General features: G+C 45.0%; 1 pseudogene across 1 annotated transcript; it reads left to right on the top strand.

Annotated features, from left to right (window-relative positions):
* Positions 1-2126: 2126 nt before the first annotated feature.
* Positions 2127-4085, top strand: LOC310786559 (dihydrolipoyllysine-residue acetyltransferase component of pyruvate dehydrogenase complex, mitochondrial pseudogene; annotated as a pseudogene). The gene has a single exon. The product of its transcript is annotated as a dihydrolipoyllysine-residue acetyltransferase component of pyruvate dehydrogenase complex, mitochondrial pseudogene (transcript).
* Positions 4086-18587: the final 14502 nt, after the last annotated feature.

Raw genomic sequence — 18587 nt, 5'->3', positions numbered from 1 at the left:
CAAATGGCTTTCCAGAGGCGTTGTGGGTGTGTGAGGCTGGAAGCCGGACCAGGTAAAGAGGATCTGTAATTGGCGTTGCTTTAACAAGGCTGTTACTTTGCCATAAATCATGACAAGTGAAAGTCCTGTGCCCTCTATTCAGTGTCCTGAAATAGTGCAGGAGGAAAAATTAACTGCGCTCTGCGAGAACTTTCTTTCTCAATCCAACGGGGGTTTATTGGATTTTATCCTGCTGGGCTCACAGACGACTTGTATGCCTTGTAGTAAAGTAGTAAAGCTCTGAGGTAAAACCTTCTCTTCTCATATGGAAGAGAAAAAAGACAATTATGCTGGGATAGCCTAGCAAGATAAGAAAAGAAAAAACTAGGCTACATAATTTTGCATATACAGATTTAATTCAAACATTGCCTCGAGTGAATGGCCACCCAGTGGACTGACAAAGGCCCGTGCTCTTTGAACAATCTGTGTGGCAGTGCCATACAGTACGTTTAGCGGTCCCCATCATGCAAATTCAAATTTCCCTCTATACATAATAGGATCAAATTCATACACTGTTAAATTTCGATTTTGTGTGAGCGGTTACATTTAGACTGCATTTTAAAAATTCTGAAAAAAAAATCTTTTACAGGCAGTGTTAACTCCAGTCACCACATCACAACCCTTACAAAAAAACCACATGAACTTCACATGTGCAAAAAATCACATGTGATCACATGGGATTTTGCACATGGGAAACACATGTGAAACATGTGCTTTGCCCATGGGAAGCGTGTGGTTTAGGAACATTTTCACATCTGAAGTGTGTGAAAACCCATGTACATTCCCGTGTGATTACATGTGAAACCCATGTAAATGTTGTTTTCCACATGTGCCCCACATGTGGAAAACATGTTGCTCCACATGTTACATGTCAGAGCCTGTGGTAACATGATTCCCACATCCACTCCACGTCATCACATAATACAAAATATTGTTCACGCGTTATGACATGTGATACCATGTTTTCCACTATAACATGTTACCACATGTGACCTGTGTCTACATGAGTTCCACATGTGTCCATGTGGAACTCCTGTGGACACGTGAAACTTTTTTCTGTAAGGGAAGTGGTCTTGATTGGCTACCCTCGCTGAGCAATCACTGCAATCCTCACAGCATTTTCCTTTCTTCAGCAGCAGCAGCAGCATGATGACCCCCCTGCAATGCCTCCAATCAGCATCTTTGCCACACTTGTGTTAGGAGAGCTGGTGTTGTTATCTGCCAATCACTGTTCTGCCTGTGAGGACTTGTGCGTAGGGGTGTGCAGAGAGCCCAGTATTTCTAGTGTATCTGTTGAGCAGCAAAATTATTTGTATCTGTATTCCAATAAAAGTGGAAATAGGCACAACAATTCTGTCTTTGTTGTTATTACACGTCTAATTTCAGGATATTGAGAGCAGAGGAGAGAGACGGACACAGCGGACACAGTTCCAGGGGGTCCCCAGCAAAAAAGGAAATTAGTTATTTTCACTATAATTCCATCCATAAGTAACACAATCACATGACTGTTTTAGTCATGGGTTTCATACACTTTCTGTAACAAAACATATAGAATAGAAAATATCAGATGGGGGACCCTGGGACAAAATCTTATTAACTTGGGATCTGTGGTCTAAGTTGTGTGAGTTCAGCGGTCCTCGATGTGAACAAGTTTGAGAACCACTGAGCTAGAGCCATTTACAATCAGCGTATAAGAATAAGAACTGGACAAAAAAATAGATTTCCCAGCATTTGCTGTGAATACCTAATACTATGGGAGATTTAAGAATGGGAGCTGCAGTTGACTGACACTTATCTGGCCCAGCTTAGCTAGGACCCTCATTTATTGAAAAGTCTTCAAATCCGTTTAGGGTGGAGAGACCCTGCAGACTATATGACTGATGTTGTCACAATTGAGGTTATGACATCACTAATGATATGTCACAATGAAAAGAAAGAGTTATGACATCTCTGATGATGTCACACTTGATTTATGACATCACTGATGATGTCACAATGACAACATGACCATTAGCTACCAGCAGAGCTCTCTGATGCTGACTTGTACATAATTCAGTAGATTTGTGTGGTGTTTCAATTGCTGCCAGATGCTTCGTCTGCTCCTGCAGCTCAGGCCGAGCGTGGCGGCCGGACTCCCTGCATGTCCCCGTGCCCTCTCTGGGGCTGCATGTCCCCGTGCCCTCTCTGGGGCTGCATGTCCCCGTGCCCTCTCTGGGGCTGCTGCGCTCAGGCGGCTTCACTCCGGAGCAGCATCCCGGGGCAGGGCTGCATGTGGAGGGGTTAACGGCGGCGTCTTCACGGGCCACAGGTTGGGTTTCCCGCGGTATCCCCAGCCTGCCAGCAGCTGTCAGACGAAGCGCTTCTACAGCCTGCCCCCTCACCAAAAGGTGGAGCTGCCTGCACTGTCTCCCACCATGCAGACAGGAACTATCGCTCGCTGGGAGAAGGAGGAGGGAGAAAAGATCAACGAGGGCGAAGTTATAGCAGAGGTGGAGACTGACAAGGCCACAGTGGGATTTGAGATACTGGAGGAATGCTATCTGGCCAAGATCCTGGTTCCTGAAGGGACCCAGAACGTCCCTGTAGGAGCAGTGATCTGCATCACAGTTGACAGTCCTGACCTCATCCCAGCCTTCAAGGACGTCACGGTGGACTCACTAAAAGCAGCTGGTGCCACTCCTTCATCAGTAGCCGCTCCTCCTCCTCCTCCTCCTCCTCCCCCTGCAGCCCCAGGGAGCTCTTACCCCACACACTTGAAGATTCCGCTTCCTGCCCTCTCTCCCACCATGACAATGGGTACAGTGCAGTGCTGGGAGAAGAAGGTTGGAGAGAGGCTGAGCGAAGGAGATCTGCTGGCTCAGATTGAGACTGACAAGGCAACTATCGGGTTAGAGGTGCAGGAGGAGGGATACTTGGCCAAAATCCTGGTGTCAGAGGGCACTCGGGACGTCCCGCTGGGCACGCCACTCTGCATTATTGTAGAGAGGGAGAGTGACATCGCTGCCTTCGACGACTATGTAGAGACTGGTGTGGCAGAGGTCGCCACACCTCATGCCACAGCATCACCTGCTGCAGCGCCACCTGCTGCAGCACCCACCCCTGCTCCTGCTGCCGCTGCCCCAGTGGCGGCCAGGAAAGGGCACGTGTTCGCCAGCCCCCTCGCCAAGAAACTGGCAGCTGAGAAAGGAATCGACCTGGCACAGGTCAGCGGTTCTGGCCCCGATGGACGCGTCACCAGGAAAGACATTGAGAGCTTTGTCTCACCCGAGGCTGTCCCTGCTGTAGCTGCTACTCCTGCTGCAGCTCCGGGTGCTCCTACTACACCTGCTGCACCTACAGCTGCCCCTACTGGCGCCTTCACAGATATCCCTATCAGCAATATCCGCAAGGTTATTGCTCAGAGGTTGACGCAGTCCAAACAAACCATCCCCCACTACTATCTGTCTGTAGACGTCCACATGGACCAAGTGCTGGAGCTTCGGAAGGAACTCAATGCTGAGGTTAAAGCCCAGAATATCAAACTTAGTGTGAATGACTTCATCATCAAAGCCAGTGCTCTGGCCTGTCTCAAGGTTCCTGAGGCCAACTCCTCCTGGATGGACACGGTTCTGCGCCAAAATCATGTTGTGGATGTGAGTGTGGCGGTGAGCACAGCCAGCGGTCTGATCACGCCCATAGTGTTCAACGCCCACACCAAAGGTTTGGCTGCCATCAGCTCCGATGTGTCGGCTCTCGCTGCCAAGGCAAGAGACAGCAAACTGCAGCCGCACGAGTTCCAGGGAGGTACATTCTCTATCTCTAATTTGGGGATGTTTGGCGTCAAGAACTTCTCCGCGATCATCAACCCTCCTCAGGCGTGTATCCTGGCTGTGGGAGGCTCAGAGAAGCGGCTGCTGCCTGCCGATAATGAAAAAGGCTTCGATGTAGCCAGTGTGATGTCGGTGACGTTGAGCTGCGACCACCGGGTTGTGGACGGGGCGGTCGGCGCCCAGTGGCTCGTGGAGTTCCGCAAGTTCCTGGAGAAACCTGTCACCATGCTGCTGTGATTGGACAATTACTGTCACGAAACTGCTGTGACAGGTTGAGACCTCACACTGAAGCGATCTGATTGGTGTAAACTGGTCTCGATCCTCCTGTGATTGGGGAGCCTACCACCCAGGTCAACCAGTCTCCCTGAAAGGGAAGAAGCAGAACACACTCCTCTTACGTCTGTCTCGCTGTATCTCTCATCTGTCTTTCTCTTCTCTCTCTCTCTCTCTCTCTCTCATATTGTTGTATTTATTGGGGCCCCATGTCCCCTGTGAGACCAGAATTAGGTAGGATTTAGCCTTGTGTAGAGACTGGCTATATGTCACTGAAACATTGCAAATGTTTTATGAAGGGAAGGTGTCACACGTCCAACCAGTGGGCGTATTTATCCAGAAGCCTATATGTGCGTGTGTCTACACAGTTTATCTGTGATGTGCGAATGTGATAAAGACCACAGGAACAGCACCCATCTCTTGGTTCAACTGTCTTTTGAGTGGAGGGTTCTGGCTCATCTGATAGAGGCAAAGAGGGGACTGCAAGCAAGAAGGTGGGGATCAGTGTTGGGGTAACTCATTACAAAAGTAACATATTACATGTTACTTTTAGCAGTAACTCAATAATATAACGTATTACTTATAGGATTTCAGTAATATTATACTCTCTTTGATCTCAGATTAGTTCTAAATGAATCTAAAACTAAGTTTATGCTCTTCTCACGTGCTAGAAACCAAGACATGTCACTAAATATCTGCTCCCTTAATGGAGCGAAGATTGAGCGCGTGGCCACTTATAAATACTTAGGCATCTGGCTAGATGAAAAGCTTTCATTTCAAAACTCACATTTCTCAGATCAAAAAGAAATTTAGGACTAGACTAGGATCCCTCTACAGAAATAGATCATGCTTCTCTTTTGAAAATAGAAAGAATATTGTTCAGTCAACCCTCATTTCAGTTCTGGATTATGGTGAAATACTATATATGCATGCAGCCCCTTCCGCATTAAAATCACTTGATGCCTGCTATCACAGTGCCTTAAGGTTCATAACTGGGGATAAATTCAGAACACATCATTGTTTGCTTTATCAGAAATTAGGATGGCCCTCGCTTAGTGTTAGAAGGGAACACCACTGCCTCCTCTTTGTTTATAAGGCATTACTCAATAAGTTACCCTCATATCTCACATCTCATTTAAAGCTCAAATCACTCTCACATAGAACACGTGCACAGGAATACCTAACCCTTGAAACCCCCCGCATTAACACCTTAAGTGCCATAGCCGAAATAATTCGTCTTACATAATCCAACGCTTAAGTGCCAGAGCCGAGTTTACTCGTCTTACATAAACATTTTTTTTTTTTGACGGTGGGACATCAATCAACAACTTTTACATCTTCGAGATCACTATTGGAGCAAGATAATGTGTATAATCTATTTTACCGACCCACTAAGTGTTGACAGTGCTCCCCCAGACGACCGAAATCAAAGAAAAAACTGCCGGGAGCAAGCCGTTCAAGGAAATGGCGTGGCGATTTTACAGTAATCCATTCAAGACTTGTCTTGCCTGAGAGCGGCCGCGCACCGGCAGCAGCACACAGAGAGCGGAGAGCGATTTGCAAAATAGATCATAGGTGAAACACACTTTGAAACACCTCAGAAAGGCCAGAATCAACATCTGCCCATCGCCCACGCATTCCCCGGCCCATCTTGACTCGCACAAGGAGCGTCCGCACGCAGGCAAGCAGGCAGGCAGGCACACAGGCAGGCAGCAGCAAAAGCGCTTCTGACACGCCCGCTGTACAGCCAGGAGGAAGGAGGAGAAGACACACGGAGGGAGGAGTTTGAATGAGAGGGGTGTTTCCTGTTGTTATGGAGGAAATTACTGTTCAAAACTATTGTTTAGAATGTCTGACGGTCTTACTGATGCCAAAAATGAATGGTTAAAGTGACTGTTTCACAAAAAGCCATTTATCTCTGAATAAATTTCCAGACGCTGAAACCATGCTGTACTCAACGGCTAATATCTACATAACTACTAACTCTGCAAACTAACTCTTTTAGACAGAGAAAGCACACATTCTATTAGTTATTTTTAGATGATTGGTGTTCATGAATTCTTAACAGAAAAGAATCCTCGGCCGTTGTAAAATGAGCCAGAATCGTCAAAAACACCCCTGGCACAACTTACCCACAGGATTGAAAACATGGCTGGCACTGAATGTGTTAATACTGAACTTGGGAAATTAGCTTTTAGTTTTTATGCGCCAGACAAGTGGAACAGGCTGCAGAAATCACTGAAACTAAATCAACTGGTTTCACTTAATCAGTTTAAACTTTTATTGGAGGATACAGTATCAGTTGAGTGTTCCTGTTTTTAGTATCTGAAATGCTGTTCTGTATTATTCATACTGTATTGGCTTTGTGTTCTTTTGATACTTGGTGTTGATTGTGATGTTTTGTTGTATTTGTATTATGTCAGGGCGTCATTGTAAAAGAGGGGTTACGCTCTCAACTGACTTTTCCTGAATAAATAAAGGCAAATGAAATGAAATGAATGAAAATACCAGTTACTTTGTCAAGTAACTCAAGTTACAAATTGAGTTACATTTTATTAAATCAAAGCACATATTTAAATAAAGAGACAATCATTCCCTAATCAAACTGTGTTTTTATGCAAATAACCACTATAGATGACAATAACAAAGGAAAATAATAACATTTAGAATTTTGGATTGTTTACACTGACTTCAAGGCGGTTTAAATTATTTTTCGGGATGGTTCCGGGGTGGCATCATTCTGCTGCTGCTGTTGTTTTGGTGAAAGTAATGCAAAAGTACTGTAATAAGTAATGAGTTACTCTACACAGAAAGTAATATTGTAAAGTAACTTATTACTTTCAAATGAAAGTAACTAGTAATATGTAGTATATTACATTTTGAAAGTAACTTGCCCAACACTGGTGGGGATAAATGTAAGTTAACATTGCGAAACATAGAGCTCAGCACTAAAGACACACTCAAGTCTGTCCCCATTCACTAGTCATCAATACACATTTTTGCTGCCTAAATTGGTTCTACTGTAACATTTTGTGTGTTTCCTCTTCTGTGGGCGTGTGTATATTCAGCTCTTAGAACACGGCTCTCTTGAATACTCGATTCTGATTGGTCAATCAACAATATTCACCGGTCATTATTTCTCGACAACCGACCGCTGCTCTGCCACACCTGGATTAATCAGTTGATAAGAGCCTTTTGTCAGCAAGCCACTACTAATTAGGCCAACCAGTTGCAGCTGTGGTGTCTTGTGTGCCAATTACGAATGAAACCGCTTTGTCGTTGAAAACGCTATTAAAAAATATATTTGAATAATTATTTTTGTCAGATTATTGAATGATTTAGTTGTAGGCCGTGTTCTAAGCGGGATAATGTATATTGAGGCGGTGATTACTGGGAAATAATGACCTTCAGGTGAACGATTAAGCCCTCCGCTACGCGTCGGGCTCAATCCACCTGTCGGTCATTATTTCCCCCGTAATCACCGCCTCAATATACATTATCCCTTACATCATCATTTGGTAATTGTTATTCCGTTTTAGAGCCGTAAGTAGATTACTCCTACCTTTATCATTTTTAGGCTTGCCAAAAAGCTGTTTAAGCAAAAAAACACAAACTGTTATAAAGTTTTATTATTTGTTCGGATGAGAACGTAACATATATTCCAAATATGTGACCAGTTTATCAGAATAACGCCTATTTGGACATTTTTAACAAGCAGTGAGGAGCGCTGCCTGTGTGACCAGTCGGACTAGCTAGTATCGGTCAACCCCTACTGGCAGTGAGAAAACACTTGTCGACGTGCTTTTGTAACTAACGTTATGCTAACCGGGTACAGCCATCGGCTCCTCGCTCGCAGCAGTAATGCTACTGTATGAGCATGTAATGTCACTGAAGTTGGCCACACTCGCCGCAGTGTATCTGCTGAATGTTGCCAAACTTCATTCATAGTTTACAGGTCTGTGGTTAACAAAAGTTTATGGGGACGCGAATTTGGGTTCAGCAGGATCATCTTTACAAACGTGAATAACTTTTATGACTTTTGGAACGTAGATGCCCTTTTTTAAACACATTTTTTGGAATAGCTTCAAAAGGAATACAAGTGATTAACGTTAAGCCAGTTTCAGGCTTGATGTGCAAACTTTTCGTGCCGGCTGTGCTGAGGCCAGGGAGTTTGTTTATTGTCTTTTTCTTCAGCCATAATTATTATTGCTGGCTTGAATGGCAGAACGCTGCACTGTAAATGTATCTGCACAGAGGGGCTTATATTCCTCATTAAGTCATATCGCCGTGCACAGATATATTGCCGTATTAGATGAACGGAGATGAGGCCAAACACAATGGCTTCCTCCAACAGCCAGATGACACCGCTATGCAAAAACTAATGCAGAGTGACTCCACCATTCACACTCTATTACTCTGATTATGCAATTTAATTATGTTGATGATAGAATTAGCTCTATGAAAATATAATAATTGAATAATTACAGAGGATGATTAATTAGTTGGTTAAGCAATTAAAGGATTCTTGAAAACTGCTCAATCATGATTTGTCATGCCAATGTTTATGTTTGGATGAGTGAAATGAATGATCATTTATACAATGATCAATTAGCCACACACAAGTGTCAACATTATATAAAGTATAACAAGATTAAAGAAAACAGGTGCAATGTTTGAGCCCAACTACAATACACAAGTATATAGAAAAGTTTAGTCTATGTACGAGTTGGATGGACAACAATGCAGTATTGTATTGGTCCACCCTGTGTTGCTTGGCTTTAACCTTTTTATTTATACAGGGGGGGTCTCACTGAGAGCAATGCTCTCTTTTTCAGGAGCGCCCTGTTCACATTCACACCTGGAAGCTGACCAGTACAACCACAGTCTGATCTGCTGGCCACTGAGCAACTCCACTGGAGCAGTTGGGGTTAAGGGCCTTGCTCAAGGGCACCTCAGTGGTGGTAATGAGTGCAAGTGCTGCCTTTTCACTTTCCACACCCAGATTTATCCTGCCGGTCCCGGGGATTGAACAGACGACCTTCAAGCTCGCTTCTCTAACCATTGGGCCACCACTGCTTTTCATTCCTTTATTCTGAAAGATTACAGTATAGGTTGATGTACTGTGTCCCTTTCATATCATGTTGGTTTGTATGTTTTTAATGGTCTTAGCATAATGCCCAGCAGTCTTCGCTCCCAGACAATTGGAGATATCCGCCTATCAATCATCTGGAAATGCAACAAACCTACGCCCCTTTATCAAGTTACCGGAAATGACCCTCACTCCCCCCCCCCCCGGCTATCCTCCAGCGCAGTGGTCGTCCTGTCACCTCACAGCAAGGTCCTATATAGGATCGATTACCACAACTGTTGGTGCTGGGGGTATGTCTCCCCATGAATTCAGTAAGTGCCTAGGTGTGCTATCTAATGAAAAGAGTTTTCATGTTCTCCCCGTGCTCACCTGGGTTCCCTCCGTATAACATCAATGAACCCCCACTGAAAAACATGCACGAAGTCAGACCCCGGGTGACGCTGTGAAAGCTGCCCCTGGCCCCGCCCCTTAGAGGAAACTAGGAGCCAGGATGGGAGAAAGGCAGAAGACACATTTCATGGCACCGTGCTGTGTGTCTTGTGCCGCGCGTGCATGTGTGTGTGACTAATACAGACAGGGTTTCTTCTTTGTTCTCCTTAAACTGGAGATACAGCAAATCCCTTTGTAACACGGAAAGAGCTTTCTTTTTTTATATTGGAACTGGATGTCCCGAGCAAACGTTACATTATTTGATTTTGTTTAATTGGTTTACAAGCACACGACTTCTGCATGTCACTGCCTAGAAGGGGCAGTCTAAAGATTCTAGATTGGCTCTGTGACGCAGGGGTTTTCTTTATCTCTCAAAAAAATATGCGGATAGAGACTGCAAACTGAGTTTAAATGCCCAGGGACTACAGCTTGGAGATTCACTGGGTAGCTAGCTAATGCTGGCTCACTGGCAGAAACCTTGATCAATTTGCATTGTCTGTGAAAAAAAAGAAAGAAGTATTGTGTATACTTGATACAAATAGAAGGCAGTGAATCCATGGACTGCTAAGTGTATCTGCAGGTCATAATGCTGCATCTGTAGCACTGCTGCTTTAATGAGCATCGTGTGCCGGAGGAACAAGGCTTTGTTCCAGGAGCAAAGAAAGAGACGTCTCATAGCGCTCGTGACACTTTGCAAGCCGAGGCTGTGGAACGCTTAGCTCTTTCTTCCCTCAATCGTTTGATTTCAGGTCACAGTGATTTTAGACTTCAACGAGACTGGTTTGGTAATTGCAATTATGATTTTGCCCCCTTTTGCTGAGAGACACACACGTTATAGATTTCCCAGTGTTTAAAGTTCACCTGCTCCCAAGCTGGATAAATCATTAGCAACACTGCGAGAACTATAGCAGCTAATACAGCAATTACCTTAGCCAATACCTTGATTATCACTGAAAGGTTCCTGCAGGTTCAGAGAGAGCATTGCCGCTGAGAACTGCTCCAATTTGCTATTCATCAACTTCTTTGATTCAGACACTAGTCTCAAGGTTGTTAATAACGGACGTCACTAATTGAGAAGGAAATCTAACAACCATATTTCTCCATTGTGCATCCGCTGGTGTGCAATCTTAAGATGAATGTAATATCCTTGGAATCCAAATGTTTGTCAAAGAGAATTCTAGAAAATCAATTATATCGGACATCATTTCATTATGAATTCCAGACGGAGGTGTGGTGATTGAAAAGTCCTATAGACACTGCGGAGCACGTCATTGCACGCCCAAAAGGGGGGAAAACACAAACTTCGCCCCAATCCTGGTCGTGTGTTGCACACAAAGATCATATATACGGAAGATGAACACTCTAACTTACTTCCTTGACAGCTAGATACACATTTTTCTTCTTTTTGTTTTGCTCGGAAGTACAACAAAACTTTAATTGGTGCTTTTTTACATTTGTTGTCTGCACAGCCCACCACACAACACCTTTTAGCTATGTTGAATTCAAGGAAAATGACACTGGTGTGTGGACATGAATGCAGAGCTTTCCCCCGTGATGGGCGTGGCCTATTTCATGCAGCGTCTCTATGGTCTAAGCCAGAAGTCATCATAAGATAACACATTCACTTGCTCTAATAATATTAGATATAATATTATTTGATATGATAGTTTATTTATCCTAAAGCCCACAGCAATCGAATGTTTGATTGGTGTGCCATGGGCTTGAGAGTTGACTCTTTTTTTCTCCCCATCTCACATCTTCTTCACATCTTTTAACAACGCTCGCACGTTCGTAATGTGGACCAAAGAGCTGGGGAGTCGGACGTGTGAAGCGTTTGCGGTTCAACAGATTCTCACCTGGCAACTGTCAGGAGACTCGCTGACAGGAAGACGTATTTATGTCTCACCTTCGACGAGCTACAAGAATAGAGTCGCTGTGGAACATAATGTTCACTAGAAACGTGCGGGGGCAATATCGCTTCAACATATGGCTTTGGTCTCACACGTGGCGCGCACCCACGCGCAGACATGGAGAGCCACTCCTGACAGAAACGTCTATGGCACGTTCTCCTCTAATTAAAGTACCTTGTCTTTCGGCGAGACATCAAATTGCCAGCCGCGTGGTTTCCCTGCCGAACTTCACTGTGCGAGGGCCTCAGCACGCTAAGACTTACCTGAGAGGGGGCCTCATCAAAGAGAGCAGCAAGCAACATTTCCCCTGCTAGTAGCATCAGGGGGATGCTTCTACCAAACTTCAATGCAATGTGACAGGCTGTCGGATCAAAGTCAGGCCAGCGAGATGTCTTGCACAAGTTGCCGTGACTTGTATAACTGATAAAAACCCAGTATTATTGGGGGGGGGGGGGGGGGGGGGATAGGGGAAGAAGAATGAGGGGGGGGGGAAATGGTAGACAAAAAGTTGGTAAACTTGCTAGAGAGTTTAGTTGGGACGTGCAGACTTAGGGTTTTTCCAGTGATTTATTAATAGGATATCACCTGAATACAGTTATTGAGCAAATTAGACTCTCCCAGGAGTCTCCTCATCTTACACTCAAGGGAGGCTACAGCAAACATTCCAAGTTATTCATAGAATTTCAATTAATAGTTGGCCCGGCTGTTGTCAAGAACAGTTATAATGTAACAATGCACTTCCCCATTTGTTCGCATTTCAACTGTGAATGGTGTGTGCGCAAAAGCAAATGTGGCCTTGATGTCTGTTTTGGCTGAAACGCATTCATTTCATGTATGAATACATACAACCAAACCATTCCAGGCAGGTGGAATCATCTCCATAGTTTCCAGTTTTAAATGATAGCCCATTAAAGCCTGTTTTAGATTCCAGACGTGCCCGCTTGCCACAGCTCGAAATGCTATTCTTTGTATATATAAATATATTTATCATGTCTCACAATGAACAAGTCCCTCAGTAAGCCTCCACAACGAGCTTCCTTTTCTTCTCCGTCTTTTACTTCCTTTCAGATGTAGCAATAACTGCAACAATTAATTCATCCCAACACAGTGTTTATGAGAAGAGATGACTACAGACTCTAACATTCATCAACTGTGCTTTCCCTCAGTGCCCCGAGATATAGGTCCCTGTTAGATTTATAGACTATCTAATATCTATATCATCGCAGTCCCCCAGGTCCTGCTGTTTTCTATGCTGATGATGAATCGACAGGTCAGCCACACACGCGTGTGTGTGTGTGCGTGTGTGTCAGGGGACTTATTGCATTTGAGACATATAAGAGGCAACCGCTTCTGCTTGTGTTGACCGGACAATTTTGTTTGCAGTGCAACACCCTCTCGATAATTATAGCCATATATAAAATGTGTGAGGTTTCTCCCAGCCATGCAGGCTAGTTCTGCAAGACAATTAGCATGTAAAATACACAGGAGCCTGGCTTTGAATAGGCTGCATATGAATATGGCTGAGGCTTGTCTAGCATTGCTAAGGCATATGAATAAATAAAATGGGGATAGGATTTCTGTCTTATATTATTTATTTAATTATTTGTATTCAATTAACTAATCCCATCGCTGTCACAGTATTAAGATTGACAAGTCTAACTAGAAATACCCAGCAATGAATCACTGCAATAGCATTCAACTCCTTTCCTGAAGAGCAATGATAATGTGGAATAACAAAAACAAATTGTTGACTTGTCTGTTTTGTTTTGGTTGGTATTTGCTTTCAGATCGGTAATTCAGTAAGCTCCCTTTCTCTGACTGTACACAGCACAAATATACACATTTATCTGGTTGAAAGAAGAGACTGAGCTCTAATTTGCAAATAAACTGGACCAATTTGCTGCCAATTAGCCCTTTTAACACATTGAGTGCCAGCGACGCCATATGGCGTCATTAGAAATTTACCGTAGGCTGCCAGCGACGCCAAATGGCGTCAGTAACTCCAAATTGTTTTTTTGACGGGGGGGTGTCGATCTAAGCTTCTTACATCGCCTCTTACAATATTGTAGCTATTGGAGGTCTATAACCTATTTTACAAACCCATTAGGTGGCGACAGCACTCTCCTGATAAGAGAAAGTGGAGCCAAACACACAGAAGAAGTCGCTGGGGAAAAAGGAAATCGCATCGCATCCGTCCGTATGCATCGACATGCATGAAGCCAAACGCTAGCTGTGCCCGCAGCAGCTGCATCCGCTGTCACAACTGGGCACCTCCGTGTCCGCTGCGACAGCACATTCGCATAATCAGCCTTATTATTCTCAACTCGAAGCATGGGAGCCCGTGACAAACACACGCGGAACCAAAAAGCTGGATGTCGCGCACCATTCACTGTGTGTGCACAGCAAACTCAGCAGAGAGCCAACAGACACACCCAGGAGGAGGCGTGTGCAGTTGAGGGGGGGGGGGGGGGGGCACGCAGAGCACGCAGAGCAGCATACACTTCACCCAGACAGACCCAGACATCAGAAAATTAGCTTCAGAGTCAGTGATGTGCTTGAAATGTTTAATTTCACAAAAGGCTCATTATCTCAGCTCGTAGAAAAAAAGGGCTGTTTTTGGTCAAATCAAGCTATCTTCTCCGGCTCATAACTAAAGAACGGAAAATGGGATCAATAAACTTTTTTTTGCAGGTGATAGAAGAGAGTCTCATCGTTATTTGTGCGTGTTCAGTGTTTACATAGTAATTATTAAAGAAATTATATGACTGTTTTAAAATGCATTGCGGCCTATGTGGCACAGCAAGCAACCTTTTGCCCAAGGGCCGTGGCACTCAAAGTGTTAATGAGAACGAGAAAGGTCACAAAGTCAATTATTAAATCAGGGCAGAGGACAATGCAATGGAGGCTCGCTTGACCTTTCACTTCCTAACTATCCTATATTAACTGCATCTCTCCACTGCATACTGTGTAAGTCAGCACAGAGCATCTGGGAAAGTCATTGCCCAGTATCTCTCCACTGCATACTGTGTAAGTCAGCACAGACCATGTAGGATTCTCATTACCCAGTATATCTCCATTGCATACCATCTAAGTCAGCACAGACCATCTAGGATAGTCATTATTACCCAGTATCTCTCCACGCATACTGTGTAAGTCAGCACAGACCATGTAGGATTCTCATTACCCAGTATCTCTCCACGCATACTGTGTAAGTCAGCACAGACCATCTAGGGTAGTCATTACCCAGTATCTCTCCACTGCATACTGTGTAAGTCAGCACAGACCATGTAGGATTCTCATTACCCAGTATCTCTCCACTGCATACTGTGCAAGTCAGCAGACCATCTAAGGTAGTCATTATCCAATCTCTCCACTGCATACTGTGTAAGTCAGCACAGACCATCTAGGAAACTCATTACTAGGAGTGGGAATCACCAGATGCCCCACAATACGATATTATCACAATACTTAAGTCACAATACAATAGCATTGCGATATGCTAGTATTGCGATATATTGAGTATTGCAATATATTGTGATTTTGCATTCTGCAAATGAAAACTGTCAATCTGTTTTATTTAAGATAAAAAGTTTCAATTCTGTTCATCTCACATCAATGCTTTCTACAGCAAAATTGTCAAATAGACAGACTGACCAACACTGTCATAAAAACCTGCCATAAATGTTCCATGCACGTGGCAATTTATATAAAATATTGCGATACTTGGCATTCGTGTGATACGATATACAGGTATTGCCACACAAAATATTGCGATAGTATGCAGTATTGATTTCCCCCCCATCCGTAGTCATACCCAACATCTCTCCACTGCATACTGTGTAAGTCAGCACAGACCATCTAGGGTAGTCATTACCCAGTCATTAGTTTTGTACCTCAGCAGGACATGCATTACTGAGCAGAAGGCAGATTTGCTTATAGGCTGCCCTGTTCTGGATGTCCCATTCACTCAGCATGTTGTCTTTCAAGGACCAAGCTGATGACGTTTGATAAATTAAACCTCTCTTTGTGATGTGCAACCCACTACATTTCTGTTCTGCAAGCCAGACCAAGTATATGCTACTATAGGCCAACAATATTTTAGTTACACTGGTACTGGGAATAATTTCACTCACACACTTTCACTCACAGCAAAAAAAAAAAAAAGCGCGGGGAAAAGCAATTGCAGTTCTGGAGGCCTGCATCGAAGTCTGGGGTGCGCCGGTGCTTGGCGGATGCTTGGTGCGCAGAGGAAGGCGGCAATGCCCCACAGGAGGTCGGCGTCGAGGGCGGGGTGCCACGGGAGGTCTGTATCGAGGGCTGGGCACCACGAGAGGTCGGAGACTAGGACTGTCCACCACAGGAGTGATGAGAATAGAGCTGGGAGCGACGGGAGGTCAGAGAATAGGGCTGGGTACCACAGTAGTCCTCTCCAAAGGTGTCTTGGGTTGTTGGAGTCAAATTGACTACAGCTGCTTGCGAATTCCCTCTTTGAATTTTTGATTGTTGTTCTGAGGGTGTAGCATGCCTGTTTGTATTCCTCCGGTGATCCGGAGTTGAAGGCAGGGGTCCATGCATGGTGGGCTGCATGGACATGGTTTTTGATGGACATGATTTTTATTTTTATTGCGGGGACTACGTCCTCAGTGCATTTCCTGATGACGCTTGTTACAGTGTCTGTGTACTCGCCGAGGTTTCCTGCAACCCTGAAGGCATCCCAGTCCACGTGATCAAAACAATCCCTCGGAATGGCATCCGTTTGGTCTGACCAGCAGTGGGCAGTCCGGAAGGCCGGGGGCCTCCTGTTTCAGTCACTGTCTGTAACGGGGGACGAGGAGGATGGAGGAGTGATCCGATTTGCCGAAAGGTGGGCGGAGGAGGGCTTTGTACCCTTGGCGGTAGTTGGAGTAACAGTGGTCCAGTGTGTTGTTACCCTGAGTGCTCATGTGGACATGTTGGTGGAGGTTGTGCAGTCTATTATTCTTCTAGTTGGCCTTGTTGAAATCCCCTGCCACGATAAGTGTGGTGCCCGGCTGCTTGGTTTCCCGCACGCTGATCGCTCGATGTAGTTCTTTCAGCTCGTTCCCCGAGCTACGCCGTCTTTTACCGTAAGTGTTGCAATACAGGGACATCTTTTACCATATCGTTGTAGGCAAATAGGGAGTTTTAACATATATGGGCATCCGTGGGGGAGGGGGGGCACTAGGGGTTTTGTGGGTGGGCGAGAAAGTTGTTAATCTAACTTGATGATTTAGGCTATTAGCTGCCGCCAAAAGCCCGTATCTACAGTAGCAAAGCAATTAGCATCTGGAACCAGAGGACAGTGCAGGATGCATCCTTGTCCCTGGTCTGCCATGCAGGAGGGAGAGCATACTGGGTGAGGGAGTCGAGTCATGTCATCTCATGGCTTTTCCTATCACTGATACGCTGATGACACTCAGCTTTACCTTTCCTTCCCCCCCTCAGACACCCAAATCGAGGCACGCATCTCTGCATGCCTCAAAGACATTGGTGACTGGATGTCTGCCCACCACCTTAAGCTCAATCTTGGTAAGACAGAGCTACTCTTCCTATCAGGGAAAGACTGCCCTCTAGCAGACCTCTCCATCTCCATTGACAATACCACTGTACTTCCCTCCCAAACAGCTAAGAACCTTGGGGCGATCATCGACAACCAGCTGTCTTGCTCGGCCTACATTGGTGCGACAGCACGCTCCTGTAGGTTCTCCTTGTACAACATCCGCAAAAAATCCACCCGTTTCTCACAAGGGAAGCGACACAACTCCTGGTCCAGTCACTTATCATCTCCCATCTGGACTACTGCAACGTGCTTCTGGCCGGCCTTCCTGCCGCTGATATCCGTCCGCTTCAGCTCATTCAGAACGCTGCAGCCCATCTGGTATTCAACCAACCCAAATTCTCTCATGTCACTCACCTCTTCCGGGACTTTCACTGGCTTCCCATCTCGGCACGCATTAAATTCAAAACACTGGTTCTGGCCTACAGGGCAGTACACCTGACAGCCCCCCTGTACTTACAATCTATGGTCAGGCTCCAAATCTTTCACCGTTCCCTCTGCTCCTCCACCAGTGCAGGATGCCTCGCCCCTCCTCCGCTACGGGGGCTCAAAAGTCGCTCATCCCGTTCGCGACTCTTCTCGTCCCTGGCACCTCAATGGTGGAACGAGCTTCCACCTTCGGTCAGGACGGCCGAATCACTGCCGATCTTTCGGAAAAGACTAAAGACACACCTTTTCAGGCTCCATCTGGGCCCTTCTTGAACTAACTTCTTTCTCTCTCTCTAAAAAAAACAAAAACAAAACATACTAACTACTTACAACTTTACCACTATTCCTTCAGAAGTTGTAGTTGTCATAGACTGTTGCATAGTTGATTGCTCTATTGCTGACAAAAAATGTGTTATTGTAAGTCACTTTGGATAAAAGCGTCTGCCAAATGACGTAATGTAATGTAAATGGAGTCTCCAGAGCTAGCGTCTGTTGGTTGCTGGTCTGCTCTATTGCTGACAAAAAATGTGTTATTGTAAGTCACTTTGGATAAAAGCGTCTGCCAAATGACGTAATGTAATGTAAATGGAGTCTCCAGAGCCAGCGTCTGTTGGTTGCTGGTCTGATATCCATACTAGGGAGGATATAAACTCTAGCCACTTTTTAAAACCAGAATTGACAAACCGGCCGCTCACCTGGTACCATTAAGGCAATTGATCCTTCCCGCACCAGGTTCGAATCCGACCTGCGGTCATTTGCGGCATGTCCTCCCCTCTCTCCCTGCTTTTCTGTCTATATAGTGTCCTATGAGATAAAGGCAAAAACGCCCCCCAAAAAATCAAAAAGAAAAGAAAAACTGATTTTGAAATCAGAAATCAGAAATTACCCATTATAGCCATAATGGGTAATTTCTGACCTGTTCACTTGGACTTTCCATTCGTCATTCTTTTTCTCAATTAACACCTGCGTGAACCTCCTTTTCGTTCTTTGTTCTTCTGCTGTGGACTTGACAGAGAACAGGTCTGTTGGAGTGT

The sequence above is a fragment of the Poromitra crassiceps genome (assembly GCF_964638095.1).
Source record: "Poromitra crassiceps genome assembly, chromosome: 12".
In the NCBI taxonomy this organism is placed as follows: domain Eukaryota; kingdom Metazoa; phylum Chordata; class Actinopteri; order Beryciformes; family Melamphaidae; genus Poromitra; species Poromitra crassiceps.
Note: the sequence above shows the minus strand (reverse complement) of the source record. Positions and strands in the feature narration are given on the sequence as shown.